The sequence below is a fragment of the Ammospiza caudacuta genome, chromosome 2 (genome assembly GCF_027887145.1).
Source record: "Ammospiza caudacuta isolate bAmmCau1 chromosome 2, bAmmCau1.pri, whole genome shotgun sequence".
Taxonomy (NCBI): Eukaryota; Metazoa; Chordata; class Aves; order Passeriformes; family Passerellidae; genus Ammospiza; species Ammospiza caudacuta.
In genome coordinates, this window is record NC_080594.1 from 16797661 (window position 1) to 16816577 (window position 18917).

The 18917-nt window shown below is 39.3% G+C and overlaps 1 protein-coding gene across 1 annotated transcript in view; it reads right to left on the reverse strand.

Annotated features, from left to right (window-relative positions):
- The window catches only part of CMSS1 (cms1 ribosomal small subunit homolog), a 225370-nt gene that overhangs the window by 122934 nt on the left and 83519 nt on the right, over nt 1-18917 (reverse strand). The window lies entirely within an intron of this gene.

An 18917-nucleotide genomic window follows, 5' to 3' on the forward strand; every position in this document is an offset into this window, starting at 1 on the left:
AGGTTGATTTAGAACGTTCACAGCAGCCCTCAGCAAAGTATCACCTATCCTAAAAGACTTGTAGTTTGAGGCATGAGAATGTTCACTGGTTCATTCAGTTGAACAAAAGCAGACAGGAGCAAGAAGGAAACTTGAATGATTTTGCCAAAACTAACAGGAAAGCAACCCCTGACAGTTTTGGTGTGGATTCTACTCTGGAAATATAATAACCAGGAAATATAAATAAGGAAAAAAAATCACAAAGTCTTATGAGGACTGTGAAATAATTTCCACAGGACTGCAGAGGAAGTCTCGTCCCTTGTAATACCTTAAACTAGATGGAACAAAATAGTGGAAAGTAACTTAAGGGAAAAGCTAGTACTGGCAAGTAGACAGGCTATAGGGAATACATTTTTTTTCTTGCATCTCTGACTTTTATTAACATTTTTGTGGCTCTTGAGGCAGCAAGGTAGGAGCTTTGGTTTATAGTCACTAAGCACAAGCCAGAAGCCTCCCACAGTTCTATTTGGTAACTTCAGCTTAACATGCTCAAAAATACACAGACTTCTGACAATGATTCAATTTCCCACTCCAACATAAACTATGCCAAAACACACCCAAGATTATTTCAACTAATAAACACTTGATTAAAAAACATGTCAAATCACCTTGGTCTTTACATCAATTTAAAAGCCTCTTACCACAATCATTGTCTAAACCATAGTGCGCTGCAGGAAGCACCAAAAGAAAAAAATGATTGATAACATTCTCACAGCGTTCCTCTGACTTCTGTGGTTGCACAAAGCTTAGGACTCTACACTTGCAAGAGTGATTCTCCTAAGGATGTCAATGTCTTGGCTCCTGAAGACTAGGATTTGGGACAAATACTGTGACAAGGTTCTTAAAACTAAATAGATCAAAGTCCTGTGTCCTGTGTCATGGTGCACAGTTTCAAAGCCTTCTCAAAAAGCTGCCCTTTGATTTAACCTTGATAGACATCTCTTCACAAGAAACACAATACTTGAAAATATGTACACAGTTACCCCAACTTAATACAGATGCTGTTCAGTAGCATATTTATTTTCTTTGTAAAACAGTGGCATTTGAATTCAGATTTTTTTCAAATTCTATCTAACTCCCCTACTAAGTTTGTATATGGAGTACTAAAAAGACAGCTGAAGCAAAAAATAAAAACAAAAATTTCAACACATGGACACAAATGAAGTGCAAGGTAACTTGTGATATGCTGGATTTATAGATCCTGAAATTGTGTTCTCCAGATGGTTATTCTTTCTAAATTTTCACAGTTACAGTAATGCAGAAGGCCTATCTAGTATGGTTAGCTCTTACCCAAGAGGCTTTTCCAATATAAGTAACATCTCTAATAGACCATTCTGATGAGTAATATAAGAAAAGACAAATTTTCACCAGACAGTTGAAAGGAATAGAGCAGAAATGTATGTCAGGTAAAACATTGATTGGAAAGCCATCCCCAGTAGCTGTTAGAGCAGCTAAAATCTGGATTTTCTAATCAGGACTGAGGCACATTTGAGAGGCTGCACTGCCCATAAGAGCAAGCCTTCTCCTCCACAACTACCATTCTGAAGCTAATCATGGTCAAATAAATACTAAATTTGCTCAAAACACTTGAGACAGAAGTTCTTAGACAACCCAGTTCAACAGAAAACACATGTATCCACACAATGTCCTGTTCCTATATGTATTTTCTCCTACAGAATGGTGACATGAGCTAAAATTTCATTCCCACTGAGACATCTGTTGAGTACTCATGGAAAGATGAATCACTGTTCTCAATGGAAATAACGACTCGTGACAGCAGTTAACTTCTAATGCATAAAGCATTGCATGGGCAAAGTTAGCCTGACTCCCTAGTGCATGTAATTAGTGGATTGCTACAAAATGTATTTCTCTTCCTAGCTTTAAAAGGTACTGGAGAAGTAATAGTCTGAAGTCTTACCTGTGCTACAGGAAAAATGTATCAGGAAAGCCAGAGGATTATCTAGTTCAAGAACCTTTCTGACAGTGGCCAAAAGCAGATGTTTGCAGAAAGACAGCAGTGGGAGTGATCCTTCTCCTAGCATGCTCTCAGCTGTCACTTAAGGATTTAAGCTGCCTTCAGAACATCCTTCGGAACTACCACAACTAAACCATTCTTCTGTAGATCTCCTCAATGAAAGCACTGACGCCCCTGCTGTATCCTGTGGCACTCACCCCAGGGCTTTAGCTACATGCTGTACACCAAATACTTCACTTTGTTTCAGCTCTGTGGCAAACCAATCCACTGAGTGTCCCCCATCAGCATGCTAGGAGCAAGTAACTATTTCCATTTACTTCATGGATACTGCTCAGCATGTCTGAGTTCTAAATCACATGTCTCTTGAAAATTTTCTTTCCTATTTGAGCAGTCACGGTCTGCTTGTCCCAGGATATAAGAACATAGGTAGTCTGGTGCAACTTTACATTTTGTGAAGATAGGGAATCAACTGCATCCCATACCAAAATATGTTTGCACAAAGGCATAATGTTAATGCCTTCTGGTTTAGCTTACCTGCTGTGTTAAAGCCCTCTGGTTTCTGAGCATTGCTAGAGACCAAGCTGAAGTACTCCCAGAACAATGACAGTGAATCACCCACAAGCCCTCTTCGCTGAGTATCAGTTGCCTCAGGACTTTTTCTTAGAGATAGAAGTACTTAATTAAACAGGCTGATAAGTAATCTACTTTCACAATTTTCCTGCTACAATTCTGACAATTCTTAAGCAAGGAAAACTCTGGTATGTTGCACCGAACAAGAAGCTCAAGAATTCTGAGAAGCAACACATTCTTTTGAGGAGGAAGAGTGCAAAACAGGGAAGGAAAGAGACTTTCATACTTCAGAGTTTAGGTACTTAACCAACCAATCTGCTGCTACACCTCATGAAGAAATCAGGGCTTCTCCCAAGTGGGACTCCACCTTTGGAATTGTGGAAGTGCCCTCTGAACACCAACTCCATCCCTTCACCGCCTACAGCCAGATAGGCTAGGTACATATGCAAAGCCAGTGTGAAAAACCTTCCTGCAGAAGCATTTCTGTTAAGTGATCTCATTGTGGACACAGAGTCATCCTTTTTTTACAAGGCATCACAGTCTCAGCCATTACACTTCCTCACAGTGGAGTGAGTTTGAGAACATGTATGCCTAGATAGTTTTAGAGACAGGTAATGTTACATATGTAAATATATATATGTAAAATACATATGTAAATACATATGAGCTTTATTTGTGTCCCACAACAGGGCACAGAGTTATTCAGAGCTTTCCAGATGCTCTGTCCAGTTCACCCTGCATGCACAACTTCCCTGACACAACCATAACAATGACACTCCAACACTGATGACATGGCCACTCCCCCAAAATTGTCAGATGTATTTTGTCAAGAGCTTCTTTCCTCCCTCCCTTCTGTCCCTTCATGCTCCCAAGCCACACTGCTGTCCCCAGTGCCCAGGTGCAGAGGAGCTCTGTGGGCACAGCAGCAAACCTGGAGATGGCTGGGGTGGGGAGCACACCGGGAACCCCAGGAACCCGTGGCAAACACCGCTGCTCCAGCAGCTGGACAGTGACCAAAAGCTGCCTTTGCTGGACCTGCCACGCCAGGGAGCAGATGACCAGGGTCCATGCCTATCCATGCAGCTGCAAATTCCACAAAGCTGTGCCTTACAAGTGTCCTACAGGCCCTTTGGGAAGGCAGCCTTAAATCTCCACAGGGTTACGTCTTGCACAGGTGGCCTGCAGAGATTCATGGGATACTGATCTTAATATTTTTTACAAAGCTTGCTCACTACATTTATTACTGCAGTAGTGACTAAGCCTCCAAACTATTTTTACAGGCCCTGAACAATGGTAGTCATTTAGGATCAAGTTCTGCTTGCTAAACTGAATTGTATCTTAAAACCCCACATCTCTGACAAACTCTGTTGATCACAGAACATAAAGGATATCAGTCGGGATAACACTGGCTTAACAGACATTTGAAGAACCATAAGAACAAGAATTTGCGGTAAGGCTTCTTCACTGTTCAGATCCCAAAGAAATGCAGTGCATTGCAATACCTCCTTAGCAACAACTTCATTTTGAAAGGCACAAAGAAGATGAAGTAAGGTAAAGATGATCAGGTTTCTGAACGATCACTCTTGTCAATTTTTTCAGTGGCATTTGGGAACCCTATCCAGGACCTAGCAGGACATTAACAAGCTGTATATATCGTGTTCAAATAATGCAAAACTAAATCTAGAATGTACATTTGCAAAAGGCTACTTTCATTTTATCCCAAAAAGACTGGATTTTATTTAATTCATAGGAGAGCAACTGATTCCAATTTAACTCTATTTCTAGAAACAAGAAGCACTAGTATTTACTGTTGAAGCCTTTGTCTGTCACCACTTATATTTTAAACAAATCACTAATGTTTAAGAGATGGGTAAATTTCAACAGCTCTAATTTGCACAAAGCTGAAACTATGACCTAATCAATCTCACTATGTAAATGCTCTGAGGATAAACCTACATAATTTGTCTTAAGCTCATGCAAAAACAGAAAATTATGATGAACAGTATTCCTGACATTATTAAGGCTGATGTTAAAAGCCACAATCTACACCATATTTATCATATACAAGCATTTCTTCTGCATTTTTCCTTCAATTCTATCCCTAAAAACCAAACCAGACAGACAGTTTACTTCTCAGTTATGAATGAACCTATGAACCTTCCCCTCTCTTATTCCAGTAAATTCTATGGTTTGCTGGTTGTTAAGGTGTTGGGTGTTTTTTGTTTTTTTGGGTTTTGTTGTTGGTTTTTTGTGGGGTTTTTTTGTGTTTTTTTTGTTTGTTTGTTTTTGTGGTGGTGGTGGTTCTTTGGTGGGTTTTTTCTTTGGTTCATGGGAGTTGGGGGGGGGTGTTTTGATGTTTTTTTTTTCTTCTTTTTTTAAGGCTCTATGACAAGAACATGACCAAAACTTAAACATCTTACTGTTTGTACACTTGTTTCTTTAATTAATAAATGTTTGTGTTAACAAGAGACCTTTAAAAAGCTACATTTTGAGACTGTCCAGACTACACTTAAAGGAAATACATGTACTTAGAGTTATAGGAGCAGTAAGAGTCACAAAATACAGTCCCTAACCCTGTAATCCAATCTTGCACATGCAGCCCCACAGACTTTTTTTGGGCCTATCAGCTCAAGGAAAGCTTGCAGAATCCCACCATGTGCACTCTGATTTTTACTGGATATTTGGTATTAAATGATACCGGACAAATTCTCTGGCCTTTCATTTAAAAGCCTTACCTTTATTTTACCTCTGGAAATTTAACTTAAATTTTGGTGTCAGAGAAGTACTAGGATCTGTGATTGTTGCTCAAATGGAACTGCTTGCACATACAGGAACATTTAGCTACTCAAGGCTGTGTGTCATCTTAATCAAGGTAAATCACTCTACTGTTAACACTTTCTAAATACACATTCACTCAAACAGAACTGATTTGAACAGAGCACTATGAAAAAATTATCCTCTTAGAGAAAGAACATCAATTACTATTAATGCATGGGAACATATGGACAAATACATTAAAATGTGCATTAAAATGACTCTTTAACCACCCAGTAATCAAAAAGGGGAAGGGGTGTCCACTTCAGAATTGATCTTCTTTTTTTCCACACAAAGCAAATGTTCACAAACAAACTTACAAGTCAGAAGTTTCTTACAAGTCAGTATCTTTTCCATATATATATATATATGTACTATATCTATAGGAGAGATGCCTGAATGTTCAGATGATGAGGTGCACAGGCACTGTCAGAAGTGGCATTATCCCACTGGTTTAATGTATAACAAATTAGCATTATTTATGTGCAGAAGAGGCACAGTGCTCTCAGGAGCTAAATATTAAGCTTCTGATAAAATAATTTTGGTGAAGTCTTGCTTAGCAGCAAGTTAAGGATCTGTGCCTGCAGGATATGACTCACTGCTTCATCAGGAAGGACTTGCATGTTAAATGCAAACATTTGGAGTCACCTGTTCATGCCCTCCTCAACACACCTAAAGAACTGTAGACTTCTCCTCAGCTGCCAGGAAAACACCAGCAGAAATGTTTTATAATAGACCAAAAAAGCAATTTCAACATGGCTCTCCTGGCAGATCACCCCACTTATGGTAACTGCTGCTCAGGGAGCAGTTCCTTCCCCAGAGTTGTTATTATAATTGCAGGCAGGAGGAGGGTCCCTGCGGTGTCCCCCAGGTCCCACCTTGCTCCACACTGTTTGTCACTGGCCATCAGAGGCTGGTGGACAAGCTTTCTGCACATCTCCAGCACCAACACACATGTAACAAAGCCACACCAAAATGTAGGATAACTGGTGCCCAGCAGTTAAGATGGGCAATACAAAGATTGTGCTTTTATTTTATGTACCATTCTTCCACAAGGATAAGCAGATGTTTCCAGTGGGCTTTCCAGAGAGGCCTTTAGAGGGGTGGGGATGAGGAAGAAGGCATCCAGACCTTGGTGTTCCTTTCAGACCTCTCTGAGCATCAGACTTTGCAAAATGGTCATAGATGCTCTCACTTAGATCTGCAAGATCTGTTTCCTGCACTCTCACTGGCCACTGAGCTAGCAGCTGGCCAGAGACACATTTTATTTGAGCAAGTGGAAAACCAAGACAGGAACAAACAACAGTATGTGCTCTACATCACACACCTTGCCCTTCCCCAAGGACTCAGCTACACTATCATCAAAACCAGGATGAAGCCACAGCTTCAGCCACAAAATCCACAACTTTTGCCTTTTTGTGTGCACCTCCTGTGGCAAAACTGTGGGTGCTTGTGCAGCAATGAAAGGAGGACAGGGGTTTTCTCTACCTGCCCTACATTAAAACACAGGTGATGGCCTAAAGACCAAACTGCCAGTATGGGGGAAAAATAAGAAGAAAGCACAGCAAGTGACAGAGAGGAGGGACATTTACCTGGCTCACTGACCTCTGCCCTACTTCCTTTATACTGGGAGGAGGCATTTTAACTTCACTGCTCACAAGAAACTTGCTATTAGAAAGCTGAGGTTTCCAGTGTGTTTTCATTGCATTTTCCAAAGTTGCATCATCAGAGCAGGGCATATTCCTACAGGAATACTGTAAGGCATTATAATAAATCATAAGGTGTGTCATGGCTAGTAAAACATGTAATGTGAAAACATACAAAAATTAGTTTCACTGTGTACAGTTTCTTTTAAAATTCAGTGCTTTTCATGTTTTCCTGTCAGGCACATACAGGCGTAGTCACTAATTAATATGAACAGTATAGAAAAATGTAAGCCATCACTGTAATTTCACTTTCACTTATTTAAGCTAATAATCAATTTTAATGAAAAAAATTAAAAAATAAAAAAACTACAAAGATGACTTCAGAATCTACAAAAAAGCTCACATTTCCTGTGTGTTCATTTGTGTGGAGGTGAACATGTAGTAGATAACTTAAAATATCCTGCTGCCATAAGATCAATAGGTTAGATGTTAATAAGAACAAAAAGAAAGAATAAAAGAAGAAAAAAAAAAACCAAAAGAAAAATACTCCAAAGCAAGAAAAAGCAGAAATACATATTCCTGTCACAAAAAGGAGTTTTGATTCCAAAGACCAACACAAGACTTACTTCCACTTCCACCAAAGCCTAGGAATTAATGTTTTCAAAATTTCTTAGGATGACCTTGTAACCCCAGGGCATTCTTACCAAAATCCTGTAATTTCTCCACAGGCATCACAAGAGTCTTATGGCAGCACATGAGGAGCTGCATAAGCAGGACACAGGGCAGGGCCAGCCATCACTCCTAGCTCAGAGCTGAGGAGGGAACTCCTGCCATTCATCCCTTCCCAAACCAAAGCCCCAAACCTAAACCCACTATATTCCATAGACAATAAGGTGGAATCTGCATAGAAAAGTGAGAGGACTGGAGATCTGAGAGAGATAATATTTTCATTAAACTCCTGGGAAAAATATTTCAGATATTTAGCCAACTATTCCTCTTGAATATTAAACATGGAGGATGTGAGCATGGGGAGTGAGTTGAGGAATCTTCCACGGACATGCATGTGTTGTTATTTTGTAGCTGCAGCCAGAAGAGGAAAATGCCAGAGCCAATTTTTGGTACAGCTAAGAATTATTCCAGTCAGACAAAAACACATTAGCCTGCTGTTACATACTGAGGTATTGTCATAAATGAAAAAAGCAAGCAAGGAAAAAATAAACAATATCACACTAGTTTTGTATTATAGACTACAAAGAAAACCTTGGTATTGCTCCAAAGTACTAAATCACAGAATGTAATGAAGATCAAAACTTTAGGATATACAAGAAAAATCCAGTCCACAGCTAAAAGAAAACCCTAATATCTGCAAAAAAAGAAAATTAAATTATTTCATTTATGATCAGATAAACCAACAAAATATTATTGTCCAATTTCTAGGTAGCAGTAGAACACAGTCATTGGTGGAGAGGGTATTAAAAATGTTTGGCTTAAACCAACAACTAACAAAAAAATCCCTAACCTACCAACCTGGAAACCCTAGGTCTATATACAAGCCTGAAGTCCTGCCTAGAACTCACAGATGCCTTGTGGCAGCATGACAAAACCAGTAAAATGCTTCAAAAGAGAAACACTGTTCTCAACAACTTCTAAGAGTTAAGAGCTCTCTACTATCAGAGAGCCTATAAAAATTGGTCTGAATGATAAAAGACGCAGTTCACAAAGCAAACAGACATAAGAAATAGACAAGAAAGAAAATCCAGGCCTTAAAGGATAAAAATAAATTTTCCTGAATGCTATCTAAAGGTGGGGAATTCCAGCTTAGGGAGAAGTTCACAAACTTTCAAAGCTTAGCTCATATGTGCTGTGTTGTTCTGATAGAAAGCGATTTTTGTACAAATCAAACCAAAATCAAGAAGCAAAAAACCAAACCCCAAAACAAACAAAGAGAAATGAAACCAAAACAAAGAAACAGGCAAACAAAGATGTAAAACTTCTGTGATGTGAAAGTCATACCTGGACATTTCACTGAACGCAATAGCCACAAAAGCAGATAAAATTGATAAAAAAATGTCAATTGACTCATTCTTACACAATACTCTTATACATGCACTGTTTAAGACAACTGTTTGAAGCAGAGCAACCCACTGTAGGGGAAAACCCAACAGAGTTGGCTTTTAAAAGTTATTTTATTCATGACTTTCTTGGTAAAATTAGGAGCATCTGTGGATTCCCCCATCTCCTCCTTCTTCAAATAAGGCATCTCCTCTCAGAGCAGGCTGCAAATGATCAAATCAATGGAATCATGATCTTGATTGTCTTAACCAGCTCTCCATAGACATGAGTTCACAAGAGAGGCAGCTTCCTCAGACATTAGTAAAGACCTTTGATCTGTCTTTGAAGAAATATTTCTCAGGATATTTAAAAGTCTGTGGTTTATTTTCATGTGTGGAGAAAAGCAACACTGAGGTGAACACTCCCACACAAATGTCTCAACAAATCTATGCTTGTCAAAAATACCCTTGAAGAAAATTAACATATATGCACTTTGATGGTGTACATTTTTATTCCACAGTTCTCACTGTAGCCTCTGCTGCTTATTTCACCACTCATGGATACAGGGCGCTCCATACAAACAAGCAATTTTTTTTGCCAAGCAGGCAAAAAAACCCCATGAGTAAATTGGAAATGGAGATGGCTGCAAGGGTTAAGAAGTTTCGGTCTCAGATATCCAGACCAATTAGTGTGGGGTAACAAATTAACTTGCACTAGATAACATATCCTAGATAACCCTTGCTTATTAACCATACATTTTCACTGAAAACAAAAACAAGATACTTCAAAACTTTATGGAATATTTCGGGGCTTTTGATAGAAGTATCTTATAACGGCCACTTATTTTGTACTTGCTGTGAGCACCAAGCATGAGAGCATTAAACAGATACACTCTTGGTACATGACTACATCATTTAAAATATCATATGTATGTGTGTGAAGACACACATGCACACTAAAATACAAGAATTATCACTGCTTTCTTCCTTTTCTTTTGCTCACAGCTGTTCTAGCTAATAACATTGTAATGTTGTATTTCTGGAGTTGGATACTTTTTGAAGGATTGTGATTATAGGCTGCTTTTCAAAGTGACCTTGTACCACATTACCAGCATGTTGAAGGGCACAGAAAATTACTATCACAAGCACTTTGACAGAGAAAATTTACCTTCTGTCAGAAAGGTGGGACCTCATTGCAGTAAAAACCACTGGAATGGTGCTGGTGTGTTCAACTGTGTATGTGTAGGGGAAGTTAACCCCTGAAGTCAGAGGTGTAAAAATGGCACTGGGCTGAGTAAACCTTCCTTTGCCTTTTATTCTTACCAGCTTCTCTTAGATATATTCAAATTTTGCATTGGAATCTCCTCTAAAATGAGATCTGTCATGATGCTAAAAACATGAGAAGAAAAATATTCAATTTATAGTGGTTAAATCCTGCTTAGATTATTAAAATAGAACATTAAATATTCCCATTTTGGCAGTGACAGGATGTTTTGGAAAGTGAGAGAGAATACTACAAAAATGGGATTTTTAGTTGTTTTTTTTTAACCTGCTATCACAAAACTCACCTTGAAATATTTATAGACTTACCACACAATGATGGTATTTTGGCTGCATCCAGTCTGCTGAGGGCAGCAAAAGAAGTTTGGGCAATTATCTAACCTATATTGTCAGGAAGACAAAAATTGTTGCTTTTGTAGGTTAACCTACATTAACCAAAATCATGTGGAAGCCAGGGAAGAAAGGGCCCATCTGTGCCTAAGCAAACACATGGAACATTTAGGAGAGAACTTGTGCAGTAAGAAACTTTCCCTGGTTTTTAAATTCTGCCAAAACATTACACAAAACTAATGCCATTGCTGAGACAATACCTTCACATAGGTTCACACCATGAACCTCTGAATTCATTTACTGAGTTTCAGAAGAGAGAGGGAAAGCAAAAGCCAGGAAGCTTTTGTATTAGGTATTATAATATCTAAGTATATGTATAATGTGTAGGTTTTGACCTGGGAGGCACATGGATCTCATGTGAAAGAGAGTGAGAATGGGATATGAATATATGAATGAGATCAGACTGATAACCTGTAGAACATAAAAGCCAGGAAAAACCCTGGCTTTTTTTGCAAAAAACCACCCTTAATTTTGCAAAAAACCACCCTTAAACCACCTCAAAACAAAACAAAAAGCCTTCACCATTCAGTAGACAGAAGGGGTATGACTTCCCACACAGAAAATTCTGGCCTATCCTGAAACCCAAAACTTAGACAATTTTGGTTTGGGTTTTTACCTTGTGTAATATGCAAGACTGAAACCAAACAGATGGAGACTCCCTCTAGCATCCTAAAATACCTCACTTGAGCTATTGCCTGGGGGATTTACAGTAACATGTCACACATGCAAAAACCTAATTGTTTCACAGGTCTGAATATCCTACCCTTCACTTTCATGAAGGTCTCCATGCCAGATGAATCTGGGAAGGGCCAACCAAAGTTCCCAGAGCATTCTTGCTAAGCACAGCCTGAGCTTGTTTCTCCGCAGCAAGGAGGCTGCACATTTTGTTCAATGTCTAACCAGGGGTCCCAGCCTGAATCAAGGCCAGTCCAAAACAGGGCAGAGAGAGGGGAAAAGGTACTGACATCTCTGCAAATTTCAGGGAAACTGATGCCTGCAGGGAATTCAGAGATAACCACAGCAAGGAAAAACAAATTATCAACTGAACCATTGAATGATCTAGCTGCAGAAATGTCTATGGTCCAGGTAGTTTCCAGATATTCAGGGAAAAGGACAACTTCAGACACACTGTTTCTAAGATAGGAGCATTTTTGTTTCAAGTAGCACTATATCATGGTTTTGCTTCAGGGAATGATGTAATTACAGAGCAATTATACATTGGAGCCAAAATTACAGCAGCTGAATAATAAATATTAAACCATGTTTATAATAGTTATAAATACTAAATTCAATAGCAAATTAAATATTAATAAACATTAAACTACAAACATTGTATTAAATTATGTTAACTATTTCTTATGTTCATACAAAGAGAAAATTCTATACTTGGAAAGAAAATTTATATAATTGAAATTGGAGCAGCTGAATTTTATTTCTTTTTAATAATAAAAATCTGTCATACAGATTGTGCAAGATTCACATTTTTTTTTGTTTAGCAAGAGAAGCAGATTGAATGGCATTGCAGAGTTTACCTTTTCTAACACCTGATATTAGAGCGACATTTCTTCACCAAAAATCTCTCTTGCACTAATCCTTATAAATAATCCACCATTAGTGTCTAATTACAAAATAGGTATGAAACATTTTACTTTAAAAGCAAAGATAAAACAAACCTGAACCCAAGTGAGCATTCAGAACAAACACTCAAACCCTATTAGTCTCAAAGGCATTCAGCTAATTGTGTAAAATTCCCCTTCACCCTCTATTCCCAGCAGTACAACACTAAAGACATTCTATATATTTTACTTTTGATTCCTCCTCAACTTTCTGAACCCATGAAAATATGGGTTCAGAAGGTTGAGGAGGAACCAAACATATTTGGTTTGTGCAACTGCAGCTTCAGAGTTCTCCCACTGCAATGCAACCCTTGACTTCACACTGTGGCCTCATGGCAGGGGTAGCACCTCACAGAGAAGACAAATCCAGCATGTCCACTGTGTCTCAACTACTTGCTACAGGAACTGTACACTTGTAATGTGATAAATATACTGTCCTCTTCCAAGAATACCATCAACTTGGCAAAAGGCTGGACCACAAACTAGGAGAGCTGAATTCCTGTGGAGGAGAGAAAAGAAGGGCTTAGCAGAGGTTGTTTCAAATTATTACTAGAGAGAAGGGGAAAAAAAATCAGTCCATGCTTTAAAGTATTGATTTCTGAGCTGGATGCTGGAAGGTTTGGAATCCAAACCTTCATTTCAAATTTCAAAATAGACATCTAGGTTTGCCAAAGAAACGTTGTGTGATGCAACAAGGAGCTCAAACTCTTGATTTTCTCACGGATCATCACAAAGAGGTCTATTACCCAACCATCTGAAGAATCCTATTTAAAACAGAATTTGACATCTGTGAACAGGAGTATATTCCTAATGTGAAAATTTCAAATTTGTTAAAGCTTTCATGCTGTGCACCATGAATTGTGTGCTTTAAACTGCCAAAATATGTGGGCAAACACCACCTAAGACTTAGCAGGACATGGACTGAGATCAGTTATTCTACAGAAGGGGCTTAACTTGAGCTCAAGGCCACAAAACCAAGAACCAGTCACATAGCACAGGTTCTTTTCTCTACTTTTCTCCAGGCACAAAATCCAGTGGAGGGGGGGGTGGGGAATGTGTGTGTGTTTATCTATATATCTTAGTTTGAGGCATTACAAGAATGAAGACCAGATCACAAATTCACACACCAATAATGAAATTATAGGCAAGTGATACAGATATATCCTTCAAAAGAACCTGGTCAAAACCTCCCATGCAGACTCAGCCTTCTAAAGATGACTAAGCTGCACATAAGCAAAATGGACCTGGGAACATCTTAGCTACCACATTCACAACATATCCTGCAAAACCCTACAGGATGGGAAGGGGGAGGAGGAGGAGGCAGCAGATGGTGGAAATCTCACAGTACCTTTACCACGATACCATGACAACTCTAACACTGTTCAAAAGGCATCTTACTGTCTCAGAAGAGGCTCCCTGTAGCTTATGGTCAGATGGCTTATGGTCAGATGAATATAAACCACAACCAGCACAAAAATGACATCCAGTTCTCACACATACACTTTTCCTGTCTGGGAGTGTTCACATCCTTGGCTGAATCCAAACTTTCTTCCCATTTGAGTTACTGCTGCACTTGCAGGATCCCCAAGGGTTCAAAGACCAAAATTTGACAAGACCCTGTGAGGGGGGAAACAAGCTGCTAATTTATTTTCTTTCTGCTGCTTGACTTCCTGCAACTCTGCTTGCCAACAGATGCACCAGGATACACAGGTAAGCACTCTTGCATCAGTCTTCCCAGAAAAATGGCTTCATCTTGCCATCTCCCTGCCAGGATGAAACACACATTTTCCCACATTCCCTGAGTGAAGAACCTGTTAAAGGAGTCTCTTTTCACTAAATTACCATCCTATGCACCAAAACAGCATAAGGTCTACTGAGAATGAGAGCACAGCTCAAATGAGACAGCTGGTCATGGCACAGACCACCCCTCTGAAATGAACATCCCTGTGGATAGAAGCCACTTCAAATGGTTTTCAGGGAAACATTAATGCAGTCTACCCAAAAGGAAGGGCTATTTTCTTTGGAAGTGGGGCAAATCTACCACAAAGCAATATATTTCACTTAGGAGAAGAATAAATGTCCTAAGCACATTCTGTCAGAAGGCACCAGTTCTAGAAAAGGCTCCGTGATGCTGTGAAATGGCCATATCCTGGGATTCTAATTATGAAAAAGACTTTTTCATGTTCTACCCCAGTTCAGTAGGTGCATTTGCTGGCCTTAAGGTCCCACCAGGACTGCAAGAGATGAACAAGACAAACCTTTGTGGGACCCCTTTTCTTCTTGCCTCAGTCCACAGTTACAGTGATGGGCAGAGGACTGCAGACCTCTTTCCAAAAGACATGTGCTCTGCACTCTCCCATTACATTGGTTTGCCAAACAATCAGATCTCAACTCCTTTTACAAGTCAGTCTGTTGGGAGGAGTCCTATCCATTTCAGGAAATCACAAGCACTGCCCTTTAAGGGATGATAAAACCAGAGCAATGTAATTCCTTGGTTAGTCATGGATTTTTGCAAGAAGCAGCAAGTTCTTAACAAGTCAGGGTCCTCACCCTGGGATTAATAGAATATGTAGTCCTGTGAGGGATTTTGCTAGCTCATAAATCTATCACTGACTAAAAAGGAAAACACCAAAGGTGAAAATAAATGCCAAAATATCTCTTAAAACTCTAAGATGAAGCCATCTCTGAAGGATATTTCAGTCCTTCCCACAAAAGTTGCAGGGATTTAAGAACCACCTGCTAATTTACTGCTGCCAAAGAGACATATGCAGTTTAACCTCTACTTCAGAATATGATTGAGAGGGTGGAGACCAAGTTAACATCATAGAAACACTTGGTCCTTTATTCACCTGGCTCTTAAGGAAAGTATATTTTGACACTTCAGATTGCTAGTTCATGACCAAGAAAAAACGTCTCCTTTATTTGCAGAAGGACATCATTCAGTTCAGAGATGAACAAGATCTTTAAAACACAGAAAAGAACAAGAACAACTAAGAACAGATGCAAACTTTGCTGAGTCTCTCTAACTTGCAATTACTTGATTTACCAGAGTGTTTCAGTGTAACCTAATGTCATTCCTCTTAGAATCTGGACCTGGCCTACCAAGTTGCACACATCTGATGAGCTGGAGAACCATCACATTGCAATTTCAATGCAAAGTCTTCTGTAAAACTGGCACCTCATAACATGAAGGAAAGCACAACAGTGCAGAACACAGGTTTTGGGCTATTCCATTAGCACAATGACAGAAAACTAATCTCTGTTAAGTACCCACAGCACAGTAGTCTGTGATTTCAGGAGATGTGACTTCATGATCTGGATGCTCCCTTTCAATATTCTTTTAATTTTGATGCAAGCAATGGTATGCTTGCATCAAAATTAAATGTATCATATGAGAATGCTGGCAAGTATCCTTGCCTCTTCTGTTTACATAGCTACAATCCCTGCTGATTAGTAATTGAGCCAAAACAGATGAAAGATCACAAATGCAAAGCACACACAATCGATTTGTTTTTAGCACTTGTTGTTTACTGTTTTCCACAGCATCTTATATTGTCATCCCTCCTGGTGGTACAGAGAAAAAGGGCTTAAGTTAACTTCTATAAAAGGTTTGCCACAAGACACAGGAGCCAACTCGCCAGGAAAAATCACAGAGCCTCTGTAAATCACAAACTCTGATACAAGAAGGAACACTTTTTTCTTACCTTTCTTGTACACAGATGCCATCATTATAGAATGTAAGCGTTGCTTGAGACAGATATGCAAAAAGGCAAATTTTACGCTCATTAGTCTAATCTTGAGAATCCAGGCTCACTGTTTTGGGTGCCACAAACAACATTTATGATAATCATAAATTTTATGGGTCTGTTTACATTTTGACCTTGTGGAAAAAAACCAACAAAATAAAACGTTGCTTTTCATTAACCCTTCAAGAACACGGAAAGAGTCGCTCAAAACAGAAAATAACCCAATGTACCAAAACACACTGGTGAAAAATTTCAAATTATGCTACTTCTGTCTTAAATGTCTCACTAGAGTCATTCCAGGGTCTAACAGCATTGCAGAAAACCAGCACCCTCTGGAATAGAATGGATGTTTTTTACGTTTTGTGCCACGGTGCAGGGGCATGAGTAGCTGATGTTCTGTCCAAAAAGTCAGGTGTGTTTTGAAGGTGAATCCCTCAGGTGGTGGCACATCTAGGGAGTCTGAAAATTTGAAGGTGGTGAGGAGTTTCAGGGTAGGTGAATGGGATGTTTGATTTTGTCCATTTCTGAGGTCCCACTTTGCTTGCTACACCAGCAGTTACATCGTACATTTAAAGTTTTAAATTACCGTTCTGTTACTCATACCTACCTCCTCTGACAACCACATTAGCACTAACAGCCTTCTGTAGACAAGCAATGCTATAAATAATAATGCCTGTCAGTGTACAGGTAGTTAAGAAAGTTTAAATAAATGAACTGAGGAAGACTATGTTAATAAAGCAAGCTACTAACACCAGAGTGCTTGTGCCTCTCATCAGCTACATTCAAGTACCATTTAAAAAGTGCTTGAAGTATACTTCTAGTATTTCACTTCAACCTCTAATAAGTCACATTAATTGCTTAATTGGATAAATATTTGCATTAGCAAATTTGGTAGTATGCACTGGCATTCAGGAAGGTCAGCAGAGAATACAGGTAAAGCGTACGTAAATGCTCTCAACAAGAAAAACTGCATCCTGAGAGACTGAAGAGATGCCATTCTCTATAAGAGCACAGCCTGTCTGGCAAGTCAGCTGGCCTTCCCAAGGACCAAGTGCCTTTAGCCAGTGCAATAAGGACTGATCTACCTGATTAGGAAGTAGGCATGACAAACCTGAAAGGGAGTCACAGGTAACTCTCTACAGCTGTGAATGCTGAGTGGCATGTGGCCTCGAAGCCAACAACATACCTACAACTGCAAGAGTAAATGCAGGGGAAGATGTCCTTCTTGGACTATTTTTCCAAGTTCAGGATTTCCAGGTGCACCCAGTCCCAAAGACTGAAAAGCTATGAGGCTCTTCCTGATATGCTGGTTTCCCTTTCCTTCCACAAGAAAAGTCATATTGACATTGGTTGTCAACAAGTTTGATACTAGCTTGATGTCCAGTTTATACCACTGCTGCAATTTGCATGCATGAAGGAGATTTCTTGGACTATTTATGCATTTCATAGTGTCCTGTGCTTGTGGTGTCAAAGCCCACAGACAAGCTCAGAGTACATTCAGGTTACCTGATTGAGCTCACTACTCCTGTGTTTGAACTTAAAAGCATAAGCCTTTAACTGCACACAAAAGCCAAGTAGACATCCAGCATCTCACACTCAAAGGCAACCAACAGCCTTCTTCCCAAGTAATAACAATCTGTAAGCAAGAGGCAAAAGGTGAGTATCCTAATAAACACACCACAGTGAATAAAGAGCATCTGCATTTGACTGAAAAAAACAGGCTGAACACCAACCAAAACTACTCATCACCAGCTAACATTGCTGCCAGCCTGCTATGAACAACTCTTGGTTTCCTACATGCACTAGAGTAAGCTCCCATCCTAAACTGACATTGTTGATGCTTCACAAAATAGTTTCCAGTGCACAGTGCCATGCAAATCTGACACACCTTAGTTTTCTGAGACCTGGAGGAACAAGTTTTTCTTATTAATAAGTGCTTCAAATCAACGTTATAGAAAATGTAACTTTCTTTTTTGGTAATGTTTCTGATCAATCCACCCCACTCTCAGACGTCATCTCTTATAAACCAAAAGCTACTTCCACCTCCTCTGTTCCTGCAGAAAAACAACAAAAGGAATCATTCTTAGCATTCAGTGGAAAGTTACTACAGTTAACGAGTGTAGTCACAGAGTTTAAGATTTAGTCAGAATCTGGTGGGAGTAGGGGAGGAAGCTCCCAAAGAATTTTATCAGCCACAGAATTGAGGCAAAAAAAGCAGCCAAGAAATAATCTAGTGCCTATCATAGACCATAATGATTTTCTGGACTTTTCAGCAATTAGCTTGGCAGTTTAATAAGAAAAATTGTGCCTTATTTTTGTTTGGAACATGCTGAATTTCACCTTTGAATCACACTATTGGGTTATTGTTTGCTAGATGGTATCCATGACCACAGTTTTCCAGCAGAGGTGGACTATAATCCATTCATTCCTTAATCTGAGTGGTGATAACCAAAACATGAGTTCCTGAGTTTAATCAATATTTACACAGTGTTAGTAATTTATCTGCAGAGGCATTAGAGTATGTTTCCTTAACAGTGGCACTTCAAAGGGGCCTAGTTAGGATAAGTCTCCCTTTCACCAGGTACTAATACCTCTAGAGTGCTGGACTCAAGCACTAAAGAAGTAGCAAGGTTTTATACTGCATGGTTTTAAGAGTGGACAAGTCATAATCTGCAAAGAAGTAGTGTGGCTTTGGTGGTGATGGTGCTGGGGAGGGAGCATTTACACTGCTGCTCACTTCTTGCAGTCTGGATGTGTTTGTTAGTCCCTACATTTTGTCAAACATGGAT